The following is a 13,591-nucleotide window of genomic DNA, read 5'->3' on the forward strand; positions in this document are numbered from 1 at the left end:
ACCAGATTCCATCACAGACAGAGGAAGTGCTGTCCTCATCACTCTAAATGCCACCAGATTCCATCACAGACAGAGGACACGCTGTCCTCATCACTCTAAATGCCACCAGATTCCATCACAGACAGAGGAAGTGCTGTCCTCATCACTCTAAATGCCACCAGATTCCATCACAGACAGAGGAAGTGCTGTCCTCATCACTCTAAATGCCACCAGATTCCATCACAGACAGAGGAAGTGCTGTCCTCATCACTCTAAATGCCACCAGATTCCATCACAGACAGAGGACACGCTGTCCTCATCACTCTAAATGCCACCAGATTCCATCACAGACAGAGGACACGCTGTCCTCATCACTCTAAATGCCACCAGATTCCATCACAGACAGAGGACACGCTGTCCTCATCACTCTAAATGCCACCAGATTCCATCACAGACAGAGGAAGTGCTGTCCTCATCACTCTAAATGCCACCAGATTCCATCACAGACAGAGGACACGCTGTCCTCATCACTCTAAATGCCACCAGATTCCATCACAGACAGAGGAAGTGCTGTCCTCATCACTCTAAATGCCACCAGATTCCATCACAGACAGAGGAAACGCTGTCCTCATCACTCTAAATGTCACCAGATTCCATCACAGACAGAGGAAGTGCTGTCCTCATCACTCTAAATGCCACCAGATTCCATCACAGACAGAGGAAACGCTGTCCTCATCACTCTAAATGCCACCAGATTCCATCACAGACAGAGGAAACGCTGTCCTCATCACTCTAAATGCCACCAGATTCCATCACAGACAGAGGACACGCTGTCCTCATCACTCTAAATGCCACCAGATTCCATCACAGACAGAGGAAGTGCTGTCCTCATCACTCTAAATGCCACCAGATTCCATCACAGACAGAGGAAACACTGTCCTCATCACTCTAAATGCCACCAGATTCCATCACAGACAGAGGAAACACTGTCCTCATCACTCTAAATGCCACCAGATTCCATCACAGACAGAGGAAACGCTGTCCTCATCACTCTAAATGCCACCAGATTCCATCACAGACAGAGGAAGTGCTGTCCTCATCACTCTAAATGCCACCAGATTCCATCACAGACAGAGGAAACACTGTCCTCATCACTCTAAATGCCACCAGATTCCATCACAGACAGAGGAAACGCTGTCCTCATCACTCTAAATGCCACCAGATTCCATCACAGACAGAGGAAACACTGGCCTCATCACTCTAAATGCCACCAGATTCCATCACAGACAGAGGAAACACTGTCCTCATCACTCTAAATGCCACCAGATTCCATCACAGACAGAGGAAACGCTGTCCTCATCACTCTAAATGCCACCAGATTCCATCACAGACAGAGGAAGTGCTGTCCTCATCACTCTAAATGCCACCAGATTCCATCACAGACAGAGGAAGTGCTGTCCTCATCACTCTAAATGCCACCAGATTCCATCACAGACAGAGGACACGCTGTCCTCATCACTCTAAATGCCACCAGATTCCATCACAGACAGAGGAAGTGCTGTCCTCATCACTCTAAATGCCACCAGATTCCATCACAGACAGAGGAAGTGCTGTCCTCATCACTCTAAATGCCACCAGATTCCATCACAGACAGAGGACACGCTGTCCTCATCACTCTAAATGCCACCAGATTCCATCACAGACAGAGGAAGTGCTGTCCTCATCACTCTAAATGCCACCAGATTCCATCACAGACAGAGGAAACACTGTCCTCATCACTCTAAATGCCACCAGATTCCATCACAGACAGAGGAAGTGCTGTCCTCATCACTCTAAATGCCACCAGATTCCATCACAGACAGAGGACACGCTGTCCTCATCACTCTAAATGCCACCAGATTCCATCACAGACAGAGGACACGCTGTCCTCATCACTCTAAATGCCACCAGATTCCATCACAGACAGAGGACACGCTGTCCTCATCACTCTAAATGCCACCAGATTCCATCACAGACAGAGGAAGTGCTGTCCTGATCACTCTAAATGCCACCAGATTCCATCACAGACAGAGGACACGCTGTCCTCATCACTCTAAATGCCACCAGATTCCATCACAGACAGAGGAAGTGCTGTCCTCATCACTCTAAATGCCACCAGATTCCATCACAGACAGAGGAAGTGCTGTCCTCATCACTCTAAATGCCACCAGATTCCATCACAGACAGAGGAAACGCTGTCCTCATCACTCTAAATGCCACCAGATTCCATCACAGACAGAGGAAGTGCTGTCCTCATCACTCTAAATGCCACCAGATTCCATCACAGACAGAGGAAGTGCTGTCCTCATCACTCTAAATGCCACCAGATTCCATCACAGACAGAGGAAACACTGTCCTCATCACTCTAAATGCCACCAGATTCCATCACAGACAGAGGAAGTGCTGTCCTCATCACTCTAAATGCCACCAGATTCCATCACAGACAGAGGAAGTGCTGTCCTCATCACTCTAAATGCCACCAGATTCCATCACAGACAGAGGAAACGCTGTCCTCATCACTCTAAATGTCACCAGATTCCATCACAGACAGAGGAAGTGCTGTCCTGATCACTCTAAATGCCACCAGATTCCATCACAGACAGAGGAAACACTGGCCTGATCACTCTAAATGCCACCAGATTCCATCACAGACAGAGGAAGTGCTGTCCTGATCACTCTAAATGCCACCAGATTCCATCACAGACAGAGGAAGTGCTGTCCTCATCACTCTAAATGCCACCAGATTCCATCACAGACAGAGGACACGCTGTCCTCATCACTCTAAATGCCACCAGATTCCATCACAGACAGAGGAAGTGCTGTCCTCATCACTCTAAATGCCACCAGATTCCATCACAGACAGAGGACACGCTGTCCTCATCACTCTAAATGCCACCAGATTCCATCACAGACAGAGGAAGTGCTGTCCTGATCACTCTAAATGCCACCAGATTCCATCACAGACAGAGGAAACACTGGCCTGATCACTCTAAATGCCACCAGATTCCATCACAGACAGAGGAAACACTGGCCTGATCACTCTAAATGCCACCAGATTCCATCACAGACAGAGGAAGTGCTGTCCTCATCACTCTAAATGCCACCAGATTCCATCACAGACAGAGGACACGCTGTCCTCATCACTCTAAATGCCACCAGATTCCATCACAGACAGAGGAAGTGCTGTCCTCATCACTCTAAATGCCACCAGATTCCATCACAGACAGAGGACACGCTGTCCTCATCACTCTAAATGCCACCAGATTCCATCACAGACAGAGGAAACGCTGTCCTCATCACTCTAAATGCCACCAGATTCCATCACAGACAGAGGAAACGCTGTCCTCATCACTCTAAATGCCACCAGATTCCATCACAGACAGAGGACACGCTGTCCTCATCACTCTAAATGCCACCAGATTCCATCACAGACAGAGGAAACGCTGTCCTCATCACTCTAAATGCCACCAGATTCCATCACAGACAGAGGAAGTGCTGTCCTCATCACTCTAAATGCCACCAGATTCCATCACAGACAGAGGAAACGCTGTCCTCATCACTCTAAATGCCACCAGATTCCATCACAGACAGAGGAAGTGCTGTCCTCATCACTCTAAATGCCACCAGATTCCATCACAGACAGAGGAAACGCTGTCCTCATCACTCTAAATGCCACCAGATTCCATCACAGACAGAGGAAGTGCTGTCCTCATCACTCTAAATGCCACCAGATTCCATCACAGACAGAGGAAGTGCTGTCCTCATCACTCTAAATGCCACCAGATTCCATCACAGACAGAGGAAGTGCTGTCCTCATCACTCTAAATGCCACCAGATTCCATCACAGACAGAGGACACGCTGTCCTCATCACTCTAAATGCCACCAGATTCCATCACAGACAGAGGACACGCTGTCCTCATCACTCTAAATGCCACCAGATTCCATCACAGACAGAGGACACGCTGTCCTCATCACTCTAAATGCCACCAGATTCCATCACAGACAGAGGACACGCTGTCCTCATCACTCTAAATGCCACCAGATTCCATCACAGACAGAGGAAGTGCTGTCCTCATCACTCTAAATGCCACCAGATTCCATCACAGACAGAGGAAGTGCTGTCCTCATCACTCTAAATGCCACCAGATTCCATCACAGACAGAGGAAGTGCTGTCCTCATCACTCTAAATGCCACCAGATTCCATCACAGACAGAGGAAGTGCTGTCCTCATCACTCTAAATGCCACCAGATTCCATCACAGACAGAGGAAGTGCTGTCCTCATCACTCTAAATGCCACCAGATTCCATCACAGACAGAGGAAACGCTGTCCTCATCACTCTAAATGCCACCAGATTCCATCACAGACAGAGGAAGTGCTGTCCTCATCACTCTAAATGCCACCAGATTCCATCACAGACAGAGGAAGTGCTGTCCTCATCACTCTAAATGCCACCAGATTCCATCACAGACAGAGGAAGTGCTGTCCTCATCACTCTAAATGCCACCAGATTCCATCACAGACAGAGGAAACGCTGTCCTCATCACTCTAAATGCCACCAGATTCCATCACAGACAGAGGAAACACTGTCCTCATCACTCTAAATGCCACCAGATTCCATCACAGACAGAGGAAGTGCTGTCCTCATCACTCTAAATGCCACCAGATTCCATCACAGACAGAGGAAACGCTGTCCTCATCACTCTAAATGCCACCAGATTCCATCACAGACAGAGGAAACACTGTCCTCATCACTCTAAATGCCACCAGATTCCATCACAGACAGAGGAAGCGCTGTCCTCATCACTCTAAATGCCACCAGATTCCATCACAGACAGAGGAAACGCTGTCCTCATCACTCTAAATGCCACCAGATTCCATCACAGACAGAGGAAACGCTGTCCTCATCACTCTAAATGCCACCAGATTCCATCACAGACAGAGGACACGCTGTCCTCATCACTCTAAATGCCACCAGATTCCATCACAGACAGAGGAAACGCTGTCCTCATCACTCTAAATGCCACCAGATTCCATCACAGACAGAGGAAGTGCTGTCCTCATCACTCTAAATGCCACCAGATTCCATCACAGACAGAGGAAGTGCTGTCCTCATCACTCTAAATGCCACCAGATTCCATCACAGACAGAGGAAGTGCTGTCCTCATCACTCTAAATGCCACCAGATTCCATCACAGACAGAGGACACGCTGTCCTCATCACTCTAAATGCCACCAGATTCCATCACAGACAGAGGACACGCTGTCCTCATCACTCTAAATGCCACCAGATTCCATCACAGACAGAGGACACGCTGTCCTCATCACTCTAAATGCCACCAGATTCCATCACAGACAGAGGACACGCTGTCCTCATCACTCTAAATGCCACCAGATTCCATCACAGACAGAGGAAGTGCTGTCCTCATCACTCTAAATGCCACCAGATTCCATCACAGACAGAGGAAGTGCTGTCCTCATCACTCTAAATGCCACCAGATTCCATCACAGACAGAGGAAGTGCTGTCCTCATCACTCTAAATGCCACCAGATTCCATCACAGACAGAGGAAGTGCTGTCCTCATCACTCTAAATGCCACCAGATTCCATCACAGACAGAGGAAGTGCTGTCCTCATCACTCTAAATGCCACCAGATTCCATCACAGACAGAGGAAACGCTGTCCTCATCACTCTAAATGCCACCAGATTCCATCACAGACAGAGGAAGTGCTGTCCTCATCACTCTAAATGCCACCAGATTCCATCACAGACAGAGGAAGTGCTGTCCTCATCACTCTAAATGCCACCAGATTCCATCACAGACAGAGGAAGTGCTGTCCTCATCACTCTAAATGCCACCAGATTCCATCACAGACAGAGGAAACGCTGTCCTCATCACTCTAAATGCCACCAGATTCCATCACAGACAGAGGAAACACTGTCCTCATCACTCTAAATGCCACCAGATTCCATCACAGACAGAGGAAGTGCTGTCCTCATCACTCTAAATGCCACCAGATTCCATCACAGACAGAGGAAACGCTGTCCTCATCACTCTAAATGCCACCAGATTCCATCACAGACAGAGGAAACACTGTCCTCATCACTCTAAATGCCACCAGATTCCATCACAGACAGAGGAAGCGCTGTCCTCATCACTCTAAATGCCACCAGATTCCATCACAGACAGAGGAAACGCTGTCCTCATCACTCTAAATGCCACCAGATTCCATCACAGACAGAGGAAACGCTGTCCTCATCACTCTAAATGCCACCAGATTCCATCACAGACAGAGGACACGCTGTCCTCATCACTCTAAATGCCACCAGATTCCATCACAGACAGAGGAAGTGCTGTCCTCATCACTCTAAATGCCACCAGATTCCATCACAGACAGAGGACACGCTGTCCTCATCACTCTAAATGCCAATTGAAAGGGGTCATGGCTAGATGGGATTCAGCTTTTGTCAAATTCAAGTCATATTTGACTTTTCGTAGCAGGTTAGGAAAACTTATGTAGCAGGTTAGGATAATTAACATTTTAGGTTAGGAGAATTAGGTTAAGGTTAGGAAAAGGGTTAGGGATAAGGTTAGCCAAAAATGCACAAAAAAAAGATGTGACCTTAATTTGACAAAAGCTGGATCCATTCTAGCCATAACCATTAAAAGTGAGGAAGGAAAGAAGTCATTTTTATGGAAACTACCCTGATTCTGAGGGCTTTTTCCATTGTTCATGACAATAGTTGTATGGCATAACAATTAGACAGAGGACAGGTATTTATGTGTTTTGTACTTTAGCCAACTCCTCTCTGACCATCATTATGATACCATAACCTACTATGAAAACAATAGTCATGTTATGATCAAGTTTACACAGAGTCTAAAAAAAACTCTGAATCTAACCTGCATTGTCCCAGGTCTGTTTGTGTTTCAGCCAACTTCTCTCTGTGGACATGTGGGACACTCTGCCAACAACAGTCAGGTTTTAGATTAGATTACATTAAATAAAGATCACACAGATCTGGGATACTCTGCCAACAGCAGTCATGATTTAGAATAGATTAGTTAAATAAAGATCACACAGATCTGGAATACTCTGCCAACAGCAGTCATGATTTAGAATAGATTAGTTAAATAAAGATCACACAGATCTGGGATACTCTGCTAACAACAGTGAGGATTTGGATTAGATTACATTAAATAAAGATCACACAGATCTGGGATACTCTGCTAACAACAGTGAGGATTTGGATTAGATTAGTTAAATAAAGATCACACAGATCTGGGACCAGGCTACTCACTTAGAATCCACACAAAATCTCAAGAGTGGAATAAGAGAGCATCTTTGTGAGTGTGTTCTATGGATGAAAAGGTCAGCATTCAAACTAACACTTGAGTTCCAAAGGTATCAAAGGAGAGGAGACACAATGCATCAATTTTAGACGTTTTTAGAGGTTTACCCACAATGCTTGGTGGAAGAGAAACAAACCAACAGACGTACAGTGGTTCCTCCTTTAAAAGTTGTGAGGTTGCACCGCGGGACTTAGAGGTACCAAGCGTCACGGCTTCATTGCTCCAGACCACCACAAGGGGGAGTTAGAGCACTCATTATGCATTTGGGTCCCAAGGTTTTTATATGACCAATCATATCGAGTGGTTCCAATTACAAATTTGACGCGAGCCACCTGTCCCTGGTGACTTTCTTCAGCAAAGATGGCTGACAAAACATTACGGTGGAAGCAAATGTAAGTATTTATAACGTCGTAACGAGTCAAGCAAAACATGTACAATTGAGAGGAATATGTTAGTTAATGTAGAGACAAACGATTGTGCATATTTTTTTTGTCCTAAAGTTAATTTCCGAAAATCGCTATTTAGCACGTTTTTTTCCAGTCATATCGAATATCAGGTGTATCAAACTCCATTCTTTAAAAGATGCCGTGACTGCATGTATGTTTTACAATTATACACTTCAACGGTGTTTACCACTCCTGCTCCTGGGACATCAATGATTACACATTGTAACTATGCAATAGACTAGAAACATGATTTAAGTAAAGGCTGATTTATAATTCAGATATACAGAATACAAAACTTGTACATCCTGCCAGCATGCTCACAAGTGTGCTGAATGACTCTTGGAAGAGAGAGAGGAACCAGATGGGAGTAACAATCCAGGCTATTTGCTCTGAGGCCGGCATAATAATGTAATGAAACAAGCAGGTTTCGAACCCTCAACATTCTAGCCAGAAGTCCAGCACGCTATCGACTGTGCCCAAATGTATTCATTGGGGTTGGGGCCGATTGTGGCTAAAAAATACTTCATCAATTGGAATCTTTAACGTGGAAATGGAAAAAGTATTATTATTAGTTTTTCACAAGCGTAGCAGGATGGGCTATTAGCTGAATAATAGACTATTCAACCTTTACTAAAGAATTGTCTAATAACCGAGCTAGGTGTGAACCCCACTCCCTCCCCAACTTGCAACAAATCATTTGTATCCATCTTTCCACATCTACCTACACACGTATCTACCTAAACACGGTTAATGTTCTGAAAAAAAAAATATATATATATGTTATATATATCATGGCTCCCGAGTGGTGCAGCGGTCTAAGGCACTGCCTCTCGATGCAAGAGGCTTTATTACAGTCCCTGGTTCAGGCTGTATCATATCCGACCGTGATTGGCAGTGCCATAGGGCGGTTGGCCCAGCGTCATCCGGTTGGGCCGTGGTAGGCCTTCATTGTAAATAAGAATTTGTTCATTTTTTAAAAACTAGGTAGTCAGTAGTCAGAATTTGTTCTTACCTGAATGCCTAGTTAAATAAAGGTTACATTTAAAAAACCACTGGCGGCAACCGCAGCTCAATCAATAGGAGGTTAGGGTTAGGGTGATACAGATATCTGTTATCTTTGATATTGATTGGAGACAGATAACTGTTATCTTTGATATTGATTGGAGACAGATAACTGTTATCTTTGATATTGATTGGAGACAGATAACTGTTATCTTTGATATTGATTGGAGACAGATATCTGTGATCTTTGATATTGATTGGACAATATGACAAGCAGGGCACAGACTGTGTTGATTGTATTTTGAAATATGAAAATTTACGCTCTACTTTCCTCCTTCCCTCCTGTAAGTCACTCTGGATAAGAGCATCTGCTAAATGACTACCATGTAAATGTTGTTGTAATTACGCCAACAGACGTGGCTGTTTCACCATGAAGGATTTAGCTTTAATACACCGCACACACTTTCTGTGAGACACACACACACTCCATACCTTAAAAAAATTTAGCGACACAATTAATACACCCGCAGTCGCTTCAACTGAAGAGAATGAGTCTCAACAATTGTGTCATCCTTTGTAACTTACAAACAGCTCTAGAGACAGTAGTAAAAAACACAGACCTATTGAACACACAGACTTATTGAACACACAGACTTATTGAAGACAGACATATTGAACACACAGACTTATTGAACAAACATACCTACTGAACACACACACACTTACTTGAGAGAACCTAGCAACACGACACACACACTTACTTGAGAGAACGTAGCAACACGACACACACACTTTAATTGAAGTAAATGAGTCTCAACAATAAACACACAGACTGACACCATACCTGTAGGTGGCGAATCAGTGGGCTGATCCAGTCAGTGAGTCCGCTTAGACACGAGCTGACAGGGAGAAAATGTGTCCTGCAGTCTGCTCAGCTACCGCTCAAAGCCTCAAGTAGAGACGCCTACCGCTCACACTCAGTCAAACTCACGCAGCGGAGACACAAAAGCAGGTGTGTGTTGTCCACTCCAAACGGGGCATGAGGGAACACACAGGGTGGAAAGAGAGAGAGACAGACGGAGAGAGAGACAGACGGAGAGAGAAATGGAACGAGAGAAAGAGGAAGAGAGAGATCTGCTCCCTCCATCTGCTGGAGTTAATTAGTCAGCAGAGTCTCGCTGCCAAGGAATCACTTCACGTAAACAGTGTAACAGGACAAGGGAGGGGGAGGAGAGCAGGAGGAGGAGGAGGGGAAAGAGAGGGAGGGGGAGGAGGAGGGGAAAGAGAGGGAGGGGGAGGAGAGCAGGAGGAGGGGAAAGAGAGGGAGGGGGAGGAGGAGGGGAAAGAGAGGGAGGGGGAGGAGGGGAAAGAGAGGGAGGGGGAGGAGAGCAGGAGGAGGAGGGGAAAGAGAGGGAGGGGGAGGAGAGCAGGAGGAGGAGGGAAAGAGAGGGAGGGGGAGGAGAGCAGGAGGAGGGAAAGTGAGGGAGGGGGAGGAGAGCAGGAGGAGGAGGGGAAAGAGAGGGAGGGGGAGGAGGAGAGCTGCCTCTGTGTGAGGCAGGGGAGGAGGGAAATGAAAGAAGTGTGAATGATGAAAGGGATGGAAACGGGAGAGAAGCAGAGGAGAGAAGTGAGAAGAGGGGAATGAGAGGAAGGGAGGGGAGGAGAGGAGGAGGGTGGTTAAGACATTTTGGTTCAATTATTATTATAATTATTATTAAATCACTCATGATAACAGCAACTATACTGATACTATTTGGTCTTTATTAGTTTGTTTATTAGTTAAGAAAAGTTTGTTTATTAGTTAAATAAAGTTATTTTAATAGTTAAATAAAGAACCCTCTTAAGGCCTCACTCCCCCTATCTGAGATATCTACTGCAGCCCTCATCCTCCACTTACAACACCCGTTCTGCCAGTCACATTCTGTTAGACCTCACTCCCCCCTATCTGAGATACCTACTGCAGCCCTCATCCTCCACTTACAACACCCGTTCTGCCAGTCACATTCTGTTAGGCCTCACTCCCCCCTATCTGAGATACCTACTGCAGCCCTCATCCTCCACATACAATACCTGTTCTGCCAGTCACATTCTGGTAAAGGTCCCTAAAGTACACATATCCCTGGGTCGCTCCTCTTTTCAGTTCGCTGCAGCTAGTGACTGGAACGAGCTGCAACAAACACTCAAACTGGACAGTTTTATCTCAATCTAAAATTCAAAGACTCAATCATGGACACTCTTACTGACAGTTGTGGCTGCTTCGCGTGATGTACTTTTGTCAAACTACCTTCTTGCCCTCTGTGCTGTTGTCTGTCCCCAATCATGTTTGAACAGTACCAGGTTTTGTGCTGCTACCATGTTGTGCTGCTACCATGTTGTTGTCATGTTGTGCTGCTACCATGTTGTTGTCATGTTGTGCTGCTACCATGTTGTTGTCATGTTGTGCTGCTACCATGTTGTGCTGCTACCATGTTGTGCTGCTACCATGTTGTGCTGCTACCATGTTGTTGTCATGTTGTGTTGCTACCATGTTGTGCTGCTACCATGTTGTGCTGCTACCATGTTGTGCTGCTACCATGTTGTGCTGCTACCATGTTGTGCTGCTACCATGTTGTGCTGCTACCATGTTGTTGTCATGTTGTGCTGCTACCATGTTGTTGTCATGTTGTGCTGCTACCATGTTGTTGTCATGTTGTGCTGCTACCATGTTGTGCTGCTACCATGTTGTTGTCATGTTGTGTTGCTACCATGTTGTTGTCATGTTGTGCTGCTACCATGTTGTTGTCATGTTGTGTTGCTACCATGCTGTGTTGTCATGTGTTTCTACCATGCTGTGTTGTCATGTGTTGCTACCATGCTGTGTTGTCATGTGCTGCTACCATGCTGTGTTGTCATGTGTTGTTGCCATGCTATGTTGTCTTAGGTCTCTCTTTATGTAGTGTTGTCGTGTCTCTCTTGTCGTGGTGTGTGTTTTGTCCTATATTTTTGTTTAATTTCTTTATTTTCAATCCCAGCCCCCGTCCCAGCAGGAGGCCTTCTTGCCTTTTGGTAAGCCGTCATTGTAAATAAGAATTTGTTCTTAACTGACTTGTCTAGTTCAATAAAGGTCCTATAAAAATATAAATATATAAATCACTGAGAACGTTCTGTTTTATAATAATGACCTGTTTCTGGAAATGCTGAATTATTATTGCTGAGAAGTAAATGTCTGCAAATGCTGAATGAGGTGAGTTATTCCTGTGAAGTAAATGTCTGGAAATGCTGAATGAGGTGAGTTATTCCTGTGAAGTAAATGTCTGGAAATGCTGAATGAGGTGAGTTATTCCTGTGAAGTAAATGTCTGGAAATGCTGAATGAGGTGAGTTATTCCTGTGAAGTAAATGTCTGGAAATGCTGAATGAGGTGAGTTATTCCTGTGAAGTAAATGTCTGGAAATGCTGAATGAGGTGAGTTATTCCTGTGAAGTAAATGTCATCAATAAAATCAAATGAAAACAGCAAATGAAGTGAAACTAGTTGGTTCAGGCTGGAAGGTGTTTTGGAGCAATTTAGCATTTATCCCATTCCTTACCTGCCTTTATTGATAACGTTACTAATTAATACATTCCTCTGACAAGACCAAGATAACCTGTAATGTATTATTTCATAAATGGTTCACCCAAATACAAAACTTACAAAAAAACACACAAAAAACCCAACAAGAAACATGATGATTATTGCATCACTCAAAGAGTGATTGTTTTGTCTTGTGACAAACCAAAACCAATGTGTCACCTATCATCATTTCTGAACCACTGCTATGTGGGGACAAAACCCAGGTTAATAATATACATTTATCTGACAAACTGAAAACTCCTTCCTGGAAAACTCCTGCCCTTAACTTCCTATTCCCATGTCCGGAAGCTTTGGGTCGGAGCTCCTGGAACGCCCGGAACGCCCGGAACGCCCGAGTGGAGGTTGGAAAGTCTCCATCAACAGTGTGTGTGTGTGTCTCTTTGTGTGTCTCTCTGTGTGTGTCTCTCTGTGTGTGTGTCTGTGTGTGTCGCTGTGTCTCTCTGTGTGTGTGTGTGTGTGTGTGTGTGTGTGTGTGTGTGTGTGTGTGTGTGTGTGTGTGTGTGTGTGTGTGTGTGTGTGTGTGTGTGTGTGTGTGCGTGTGTGTGTATGCCTGAACTCCCAAGGGTCCTCTCCATATCTAACAGTGTAAATCCTCTCCATATCTAACAGTGTAAAGCCTCTCCATTTCTAACAGTGTAAATTCTCTCCATATCTAACAGTGTAAATCCTCTCCATATCTAACAGTGTAAATCCTCTCCATATCTAACAGTGTAAAACCTCTCTATATCTAACAGTGTAAATCCTCTCCATATCTAACAGTGTAAAACCTCTCTATATCTAACAGTGTAAATCCTCTCCATATCTAACAGTGTAAATCCTCTCCATATCTAACAGTGTAAATCCTCTCCATATCTAATAGTGTAAATCCTCTCCTTTTCTAACAGTGTAAATTCTCTCTATATCTAACAGTGTAAATACTCTCTATATCTAACAGTGTAAATACTCTCCATATCCGACAGTGTAAATCCTCTCCATATCTAACAGTGTAAATCCTCTCCATATCTAACAGTGTAAATCCTCTCCATATCTAACAGTGTAAATCCTCTCCATATCTAACAGTGTAAATCCTCTCTATATCCAACAGTGTAAAACCTCTCCATATCTAACAGTGTAAATCCTCTCTATATCTGACAGTGTAAATCCTCTCTATATCTAACAG

The 13,591-nt window shown here is 44.9% G+C and overlaps 1 protein-coding gene across 3 annotated transcripts in view; it reads right to left on the bottom strand.

The window, feature by feature from the left end:
* LOC129835509 (rho GTPase-activating protein 6-like) overlaps nucleotides 1-13,591 on the bottom strand; it is a 129,810-nt gene that overhangs the window by 77,386 nt on the left and 38,833 nt on the right. For 2 of the 3 annotated variants that reach the window (XM_055901166.1, XM_055901167.1), the window contains exon 1: nucleotides 9,666-10,038. The exons of the other annotated variant lie outside the window; for it this stretch is intronic. The gene's annotated coding sequence lies outside the window, so the exon portion shown is untranslated. Of the gene's footprint in view, nucleotides 1-9,665; nucleotides 10,039-13,591 lie in introns of those variants that run through there. 3 annotated transcript variants of the gene reach the window in all.

The sequence above is a fragment of the Salvelinus fontinalis genome, chromosome 36 (assembly GCF_029448725.1).
Source record: "Salvelinus fontinalis isolate EN_2023a chromosome 36, ASM2944872v1, whole genome shotgun sequence".
NCBI classification, from domain to species: domain Eukaryota; kingdom Metazoa; phylum Chordata; class Actinopteri; order Salmoniformes; family Salmonidae; genus Salvelinus; species Salvelinus fontinalis.